At 43.9% G+C, this 8,949-nt stretch overlaps 1 long non-coding RNA gene across 1 annotated transcript; it reads left to right on the top strand.

The window, feature by feature from the left end:
• The first annotated feature begins 174 nt into the window (after positions 1 to 174).
• LOC141376279 (uncharacterized) lies at positions 175 to 5,658 on the top strand. The gene is made up of 2 exons (XR_015500641.1): positions 175 to 1,592; positions 3,879 to 5,658. It is a non-coding gene; the product is annotated as an uncharacterized LOC141376279 (long non-coding RNA).
• The last annotated feature ends 3,291 nt before the right edge of the window (positions 5,659 to 8,949 follow it).

The following is an 8,949-nucleotide window of genomic DNA, read 5'->3' as shown; positions in this document are numbered from 1 at the left end:
TGGGAGTGTCAACAGGTGCGTTCACAAAACACCTGAGCACATGTGTGTGTGTGTGTGTGTGTGTGTGTGTGTGTGTGTGTGTGTGTGGAAAGTACCATTGCAGTGTGATTATAGAGGGCTGAGTTTCCCTCTTTGTGTTGAGTGAATGCACTTGTGTTTCTGGGTGGATTCCAGTGTGTGTTGCTGTCAAACAGCAGAGGACGCTCGCGCACACACATACACACACACACACACACAGGGCTGGGACTTTCCTGTGATCCATGCGGGATGGAGAGCTCCTCTGGGACTTCTCTTGATTTCAGTGCTCATTCAGGCTTTCCAGGTCGATCCGTTTCATTTTCTCAGAAGAGCCTCGTTTATGTAACAGCTCATTAGACTAATTTGTTTTCCCCGAAATAATTGAGGTGTTGTGTAATGCGTATGTTTGCTGGGGTGGAGCGTCAGTGAAGGCCCATTCACAGCCAGAACAATCACATTTAACAATCGTCCTTCTTTCAGGATGGAGAACGATAACAATTCATGGTAAAGTTTGAGAGAAAACTAACTCTAAAAACACAACTATAATGATATCGACACAGAGGAGCGATCAAAAACACTGAATCCATACTGCTTTTAAGAGCTCAAGCATTCAAAGAGACTGACGATAATATTGGTTATAATTGAGATATAGTCATTAAATAGTTATCGTCCACTGATATAGTTATAGTTTTCATTAAGGTTATCGTTTGTTATAGTTATCGTCCACTAATATAGTTTTCGTTATAGTTATCGTCCACTGATATAGGTACAGTTTTCATTAAAGTTATCGTCCACTGATATAGTTACAGTTTTAGTTATAGTTATTGTCCGCTGATGTAGTTATAGTTATCCTTATAGTTATCGTCCACCGATGTAGTTATAGTTATCGTCCCCTGATGTAGTTATAGTTATCGTTATAGTTATCGTCCACTGATATAGGTACAGTTTTCGTTATAGTTATTGTCCACTAATGTAGTTATAGTTTTCGTTATAGTTATCGTCCGCTGATATAGTTATAGTTTTCGTTATAGTTATCGTCCACTGATGTAGTTATAGTTTTCGTTATAGTTATCGTCCGCTAATATAGTTACAGTTTTCGTTATAGTTATCGTCCACTGATGTAGTTATAGTTATCGCTTTAGTCATTGGTCTGCTTATACAAGTTCAAATGTTGACTGACGAAATTAGTTGAGTGTTCACTTTATTCATTCATTCATTTTCTTTTCGGCTTAGTCTCTTTATTAATATGGGGTTGCCACAGCGAAATGATCCGCCAACTTATCCAGCATATGGTTTATGCAGCTGATGCCCTTCCAGCTGCATCACTGGGAAACATCCATACACACTCATACACTACAGCCAGTTTAGTTGATCAGTTCCCCTATAGCGCATGTGTTTGGACTGTGGGGGAAACCGGAGCACCTGGAGGAAACCCATGCCAACACGGGGAGAACATGCAAACTCCACACAGAAACGCCAACCGACCCAGCCGAGGCTCAAACCAGCGACCTTCTTGCTGTGAGGGGACAGCACTACCTACTGCGCCACTGCATCGCCCCGTGTTCAGTTTAAATGTAAGTATTATTAAATATCTTGTGCATGAATAGTTCAAGCTCAAATTAAAACAGATTATTCTAATAATTAAAATAATGGACTTATGTGTGTTAAGAATTAATTTATAATAAACTGAGCTCCTGCAATCTCAGTGATGCAAAAGCAGGCCTGCGGTGTGATGACAGGACATTTACAGATGCTTTGATTCACCATGATGTCATCATATATGCGCAGAGTTCCCCGGCTGAGCTCATCTGTAGGTGTTGTGCGTTTACACACCTATAAATAATCGCTGTTGGTGTGTTTAATGCAAATATCCTCCGGGATCCACCAGACATGGGGGTTTCAGTTTCATCTTCAGCTGATCTGGAGTCAGATTCTGGAAAACCCCTTTTAGATGACCTTCATCGCTGTAAATATAGCTGTCTGTGCTGGGCTGTATGAAGAAGTGATAAAGGTGACAATCTTCCACCAGTGTCTGTTTAACACACACACACACACACACAAATATAGACACTACAGCAGAGCTCAGGTCAGTGTGAATGCAGTTCCTAAATGTGTGTGCTGTGGCGGAGGGACATTTGCAAAATCGGATATTGCATTATATATATATATATAGCTCTGTTTGACAGTTTTCTGGGGAGTCTAATAGTATATTTAAGTACAGAAATTGTATAATCACAATGCAAAAAAAAAAAGCTTTTCTCCAGTTTTTGTCTCATTTCATGCATCTAAAAAGTTTTTAATTAATTAAAATATCCTTTCATTATTAAAATAATCTTAGTTTCAGTTTGAAATGTGGATATATGGACTACATAAAAGATCTTGCAGTGCAAATGTGAAACCCACTGTCTAGTCTTCATCGTATATATGATTTAATACAACTAATCTTTGTAGCACCTCCAAACATCATCATTTCTCTTGCCCAAATGTTGTATATGATAAGGCAACATTTGACAGCAATGACAGACTATAGAACTGTCTATTGAAATGCTCAGTCACAGACCTTTAAACTCATGCATGTGATAAACTCTCACGAGCAACGCCACAGCCTACCTGAGTATTGCTGCTGACCATGTCCATCCCTTTATGAGCACAGTGTCTCCATCTTCTGATGGCTACTTCCAGCAGGATAACGCAGCATGTCATAAAGCTCAATCATCTCAGACTGGTTTCTGGAACATGACGATGAGTTCACTGTACTCAAATGGCCTCCACAGTCACCAGAGCTCAATCCAATAGAGCAGCTTTGGGATGTGGTGGAACGGGAGATTGGCATCATGGATGTGCAGCCGACAAATCTGCAGCAGCTGTGTGATGGAGCAAAATCTCTGAGGAATATTTCCAGTAGCTTGTTGAATCTCTGCCATAAAGGTATTAAGGCAGATCTGAAGGCAGAAGGGGTCCAACACGGTACTAGTGAGGTGTACCTAATAAAGTGGCCGGTGAGTGTATATTGAGCAGCTCTAGTGTGTGAGTGTGTGTCTCCACGTGTCTTCAATTAGACTCCTGGTCTGCTCTTACACCATCACTCATGTCCATGCTCCAGCTACAGTCTCACACACACACTTTCTTTCGCACGCTCCTCCTGAATCACACACACACACACACACACACACACACACACACACTGGTCTGCAGATCTGCTTTCTGGCCTCCGGCTGTCCAGAAGACATAAAGCAGCTGTGAGTTTGATTTCTCGCTGCACTGCAGCATAATTCACTCTAAACCTCACAAACAAATAAAGCTAATGGTGTTTGGCACAAACATTGACTTCAGAAACTCTGCTGGAATGTCTCAGAGCGCTCTGGCTGACGAGAACAGGAGAGTTTAGCAAACTTCCAGCGTCTTTAACACTTTGTTTGCATTCAGCATATGGCTAACATGTTAACATAAGTTAGCGTGTCTTAAGCATATTAAGGGTGTGCGTCTTCTTAAAGGTGACCTATAAGGCCTATGCCTCTCTCTGTACACGCGTCTCTGCTGTCTCTCTAGTGTGTGTGTGTGTGTGTGTGTGTGTGTGTGTGTGTGTGTGTGTGTGTGTGTGTGTGTGTGTGTGTGTGTGTGTGTGTGTGTGTGTGTGTGTGTGTGTGTGTGTGTGTGTGTGTGTGTGTGTGTTTGAGTGTGTGTTTGAGTGTGTGTTTGAGTGTTTGAGTGTGTGTTTGAGTGTTTGAGTGTTTGAGCTGGGAACAGCACACAGATGTTGTCCTCCAGCTCTCTGAATCTGACGTTTTCAAGCTGTGATCCTCGTTGTGGTGTTTTGGTGACTGTCGCTTTAAATGTAAATGAGATTGTGCTCTTTTCAGAAGAGGGCGGAGCTACAGACACAGACGGGTGTTCAGGCTGACCCGCAGGATCAATGCGGAGACTCGTCTGTCACTGGGGTGTTTCAGGAATCAGTCTCATGCTCTCCACTCCTCCGTGACCACCACAGCATCAGCTCAGGATACGGCCTGGTCCAGGATTATGGAGACCTCTAGAAGTCCTCAATGGATGAGTGCTGGTTTTCTCAGCGAAGCTGAATCAGTGTTTGAGAGTAAACAGGAGTGTGTTTGGAGTCAGTATAGTGTGTTTTCAGTGGTCGAGCAGGACTTGGTGTTTTCACATAGAAAATCCCAAAAATCCCCGGGTAGTTTATTCCAGGATTTGTCCTCTGACTTTGGATCCTCCACACATGCTGTAAAGACACAAGATATTAGCCTGGAGGAACAGATTTGATGATGGAGATCTGCTGACACTTTTCTTGACGTGAGGAGATTCTGGTTTGTGTTCCTCCAGCTTGAAGACGTTCATAATAAAGAGTTCCTTCATGAGCAGTGATAGAAAAGGTCAAAATCAATAATCCGACATCAGTGTCTGATAGCATCTGATATCACCACCATACCCTTAATAGTGCAGTAGGCATTTGCAGTGGTGTCCGAAACCATAGTGGACATTCTGAAGTGCACTCAATCAATCCCACAATGCACTAAAATAACATCTCTGGGCTCTGGGATGGAGCATCACACAGTGGAGACGTGTCCTGCGCTCAGATGAAGCAGTGTTTCAGGTGTTTCTTGGAGAAATGAACACTGTGTGCTCCAGACCAAAGTGGAAGACTATCATCCAGACTGACACCATTAACAGGTCCAGAAGCCCGGCTCTGTCATGGTCTGGGGTTGTGTCGGTGCTCTTGGTGAAGGTGACCTGCTCTTCTGTGATGCTCCATTAATGCTGAACAGCACAGAGAGATTCTGGAGCTCAATATGCTGCCTTCTGCTCCAGAGATGCCCATGCAGAGTCCAACAAGACCATGCAGAACCACATTCAGCTCACATTACCTGCTGCAGAGGAGGAGGAGACAGACGCTGGACTGGCCTGCCTGCAGTCCTGACCTGTCTCCAATAGAGAATGTGTGGAAGAGCCCGTACTGTTGCCCACCTGCAGGAGGAATGAGGCAGAATGACCCTGAAACACTCCAGCACTCGCTGTCTTCAGTCGCTAAATGTAAAGTGTTATGAATGGAACAACGTAACGGAGCGGGAAATGCTTTACTGAAACAACTGTTATAAAGTGTGTCAAAAGAATACAAATTTGAATATGTGTGTATTAATAATAATTGTGAGGAACTCATTAATAAGTGTATTGTCTGCAATCAAACCCAATTCAAAGAACATTTGGAAATCACTACTTTATTTCTATCTTTTCCACACTTTATATATAAATATAGGAGGTGATTTCCGACACAGCCCATGTCTTTACTAATTATCATAATGAGTTCAGTTTTCAGATGTCAGAGCACTCCTAATATGGTGTTGTTTTCCACACCGGTCCTGAAATGAAGCAATCAGATGATATGAACGCATGATGAGTTGCGCTGCATGACATTTGATGATGTGCAGAAAGAGTCGGGTCATGTTATTGTTCGAAGATGAAGTGAATATAGACGAGTGACTCATTCGGCTCCTGCAGGGAGGAAGTGATGTCACTCTGAGAGTCAGTATTGAGCACAGGGCTGCATATATTTCTGTCTGATATTTGCTGCAGTTCATCAGGAAGTGATGATTTTGTTCTCTTTGACTCATTAAATGGAAACTGCTTTATTCACAGATGAGTTAGATCAGTGCGGAGGAATGAAATCTGTCATGTACATGCTACACACATTTCAGAATTTACCAAAAATGATGTATATAATATGCCATGTATGACATATAGCCTATATTTCTGATATCTGCCACGTTTTTGTAACTGTGCAGAGTTGTAGCAGCTTTACTGGGTCTACTATGCTTCTGTATTTCAATACTGCTCATTTTGGTGGTATTTGGAGAGACCATTGTTTTCTGAGGTGGTACTTGATGACAAAAGTTTGAGAGCCGCTGTTTTAGAGGATATACGAGTCTGCCGCTGAAGTCTAGTCGGCATTTCTGCAGTGTGAGCCCTGTGTTTCAGTGGTTTGAGGAGGTAAAACTCCAGTGTTTCAATGAAATCAGTTGTAAACCCAGAGGAGTCTGCGTCAGCGTGGTGTGTGTGCTTTATTTTTCAGACTAAACGCAGACGTATGTGTTTATATCACTGCATTCTTTACTGTGTCAAACATTCAGTGTATTGATAGAGCGCATCCTCATCTCCAGCCAGACAACTGCAACAGTTGTGTGTGTGTGTGTGTGTGTTAGTCTGTGAACCCTGAGACCGCACACACACACACACACACACACTTATGTTTCTCATCAGAGATCAAAGTTGAGATTCCTTTCTAATGCAGGAGGACTCTCTCACACACACACACACACACACACTCTCTCTCTCTGCTGGATGTGGTTTGTCTGGTGGTGTTGTGAATGTGTGTGTGGCTTTGTGGGATCATCAGGGCTTGTGATGTTTGTGATTGTGGAGAAAGCTTGTTTCTCTAATGGATATATCATGTGTGTTTTACGGTCGGCATGTCGGCTGGCTTTATGATCTGTTTGTTTGTGTGAGGAACATCAGAACATTGGAACCATCTGAGGCGTTCTCTCCTCCAGATGTTGTTTTATGGGTCGTGGATCAGATGGTTCGCATTTCTGAGTCGTTTCTCATTACAAAGGCTTCAGAAAAACAACATTGACGGCCAGAAAGCACAGCACCTTCAGACTGACTTCAGCTGGTAAACATCCCACAGAGGGTGAAATTAATGACATGTAACTAGCGGAGCTGCGGTTGAGTTTCAGATGTGGACATTTCCTCAATCACACTCTCATTTGTGTCAGAAACCACCGCACAGACACACAGAACACACCAGTGCTCTTAATGTGGGGCTAATGAAGTGGAGTGAGTTCTGCTTCACTGTGTTTGGGTTTCTGGAGCTCGAGTGCTGTCGTCTGATGTGTTTCTCCACCAGTGCTCAGAGTGGAATTTCTCTCTCTAGGGATCAGGGAACAACCCAGGGCTCAAGGCTAAACTCAGAAAGTTGAGGAAATATTTCTGTGTGAAACTGAAAAACCAGCCTGAAACACGGCAACAGTCCGACACCCACACAGCAAACCTCAGCAGCCTCGTACAATCACACTGTAAATGGGTAACTAGAAATACCCTAGTAACCATGGCAACCACATAGAAGCAGTCTGTATCATAGCAACACTGTTAAACCCATAGCAACAACTTGGCAACCAAATAGCAGTGGTCTATCAACTATGGTAACAATCTGGCAACCCAATAGCAAACTCTCAGCTGCCTCATAACCTGGTAACTAGAGATTCTCTAGTAACCATGGCAACAACCTTGCAACCATAGCAACACTAACAGCCACACAGCAGCTGTCTGACAACCATAGCAACAATCTGGTCACAACAACAGCCTGGCAACCAAATAGCAGCCGTTTGACAACAACAACAACAACCTGGCAACCACGACAACAATCTGGTAACAGCATCAACAAGCAGTCTGACAACCAAAGCAGCAACTGTCAACCATGGCAACAACCTAGCAACCACATAGCAGCTGTCTGACAACCATAGCAACAATCTGGTAACAACAGCAACAAGCAGTCTGACAACCAAAGCAGCAACCATGGCAACAACCTGGGAATCAAATAGCAGCAGTCTGACAACCTGGTAACCACAGAAACAACCTGACAACCAAAATAACACCCTAACAACCACATAGCAGCAGTCTGACAACCACAGCAATGACCTAGCAACCACGTTGTAGCACTTTGACAACCATATCAACAATCTGGTAACAACAGCTACAACCTGAGCACCGCAACAACACCCTGACAACTACATAGCAGCAGACTGACAGCATTAGCAGCAACCTGGCAACCAAATAGCAGCTGTCGGCCAATCTGACAACCATAGCAACACCCTGACAACCACATAGCTGCTGTCTGACAACCATAGCAGCAACAACCTGACAACTATAGAAAAAGCCAGATAACAACACAGCAGCAGTCTGACAACCACAGCAGCGACCTGACAACCAAATAGCAGCAGTCTGACAACTGTAGCAACAACCTGGAAACCCCAACAACAACCCGGCAACCCAATAGCAAACTCTCAGCAGCCTCATACCATCACCCTGGTAACTAGAGATTCCCTGGTAACCATGGCAACCACAGCAACAACCTGACAACCACATAGCAACAAACCGACAATCACAGCAGCTACCTGGCAACAAAATAGCAGCAGTCTGACAACTGTTGCAACAACCTGACCACCACAAGAACACCCTGATAACTATGTAGCGGCAGTTTGACAACCTGGTAACCATAGTGACATCCTGACAACCATAAAAACCTGTTAACAACATACCTGCAGTCTGACAACTGTAGCAACAACCTGGAAACCACAACAACAACCTCTCAGCAGCCTCATACCATCACCCCGGTAACCAGAGATTCCCCAGAGACCATGGCAACCACAGCAACAACCTGGCAACCAAATAGCAGCAGTCGAACAACCTGACACTATAGCAACAACTTGGCAACCACATAGCAGCAGTTTGACAACCATAGCAACAATCTGGTAACAACAGCAACAATCTGACAGCCATAGAAACACCCTAGCAACCACATAGCAACAGTTTGAAAACTATAACAACAGCCTGGTAACCACATAGCAGCAGTCTGACAACCGCAGCAGCTGTGGTGATTCCTGCAGTGTAGTGAGAGTGTCCTCCCTCCAGCAGTGTGTGTGTGTGTGTGTTGATGAGTGTAGTTGAGTAAGAGTGACCTGTCTGACCTCCACAGAGTGAGTCTAACTCTCACACACAGACTCTCACTGACTCACACACACACACACACACACACACATGCGCACATCAGCATCTGTTTACAATCTACTGCCGGCAGGAGCTTCCTGTGCACACCGATACAGTGGAGGAGATGCTGACGCACACTCCACAGCACACATGTGCACAAAC

This window comes from Danio rerio, chromosome 10, assembly GCF_052040795.2.
Source record: "Danio rerio strain M-AB ecotype USA chromosome 10, GRCz13ab, whole genome shotgun sequence".
NCBI lineage: Eukaryota > Metazoa > Chordata > Actinopteri > Cypriniformes > Danionidae > Danio > Danio rerio.
This window is presented reverse-complemented; position numbering and strand designations above follow the sequence as displayed.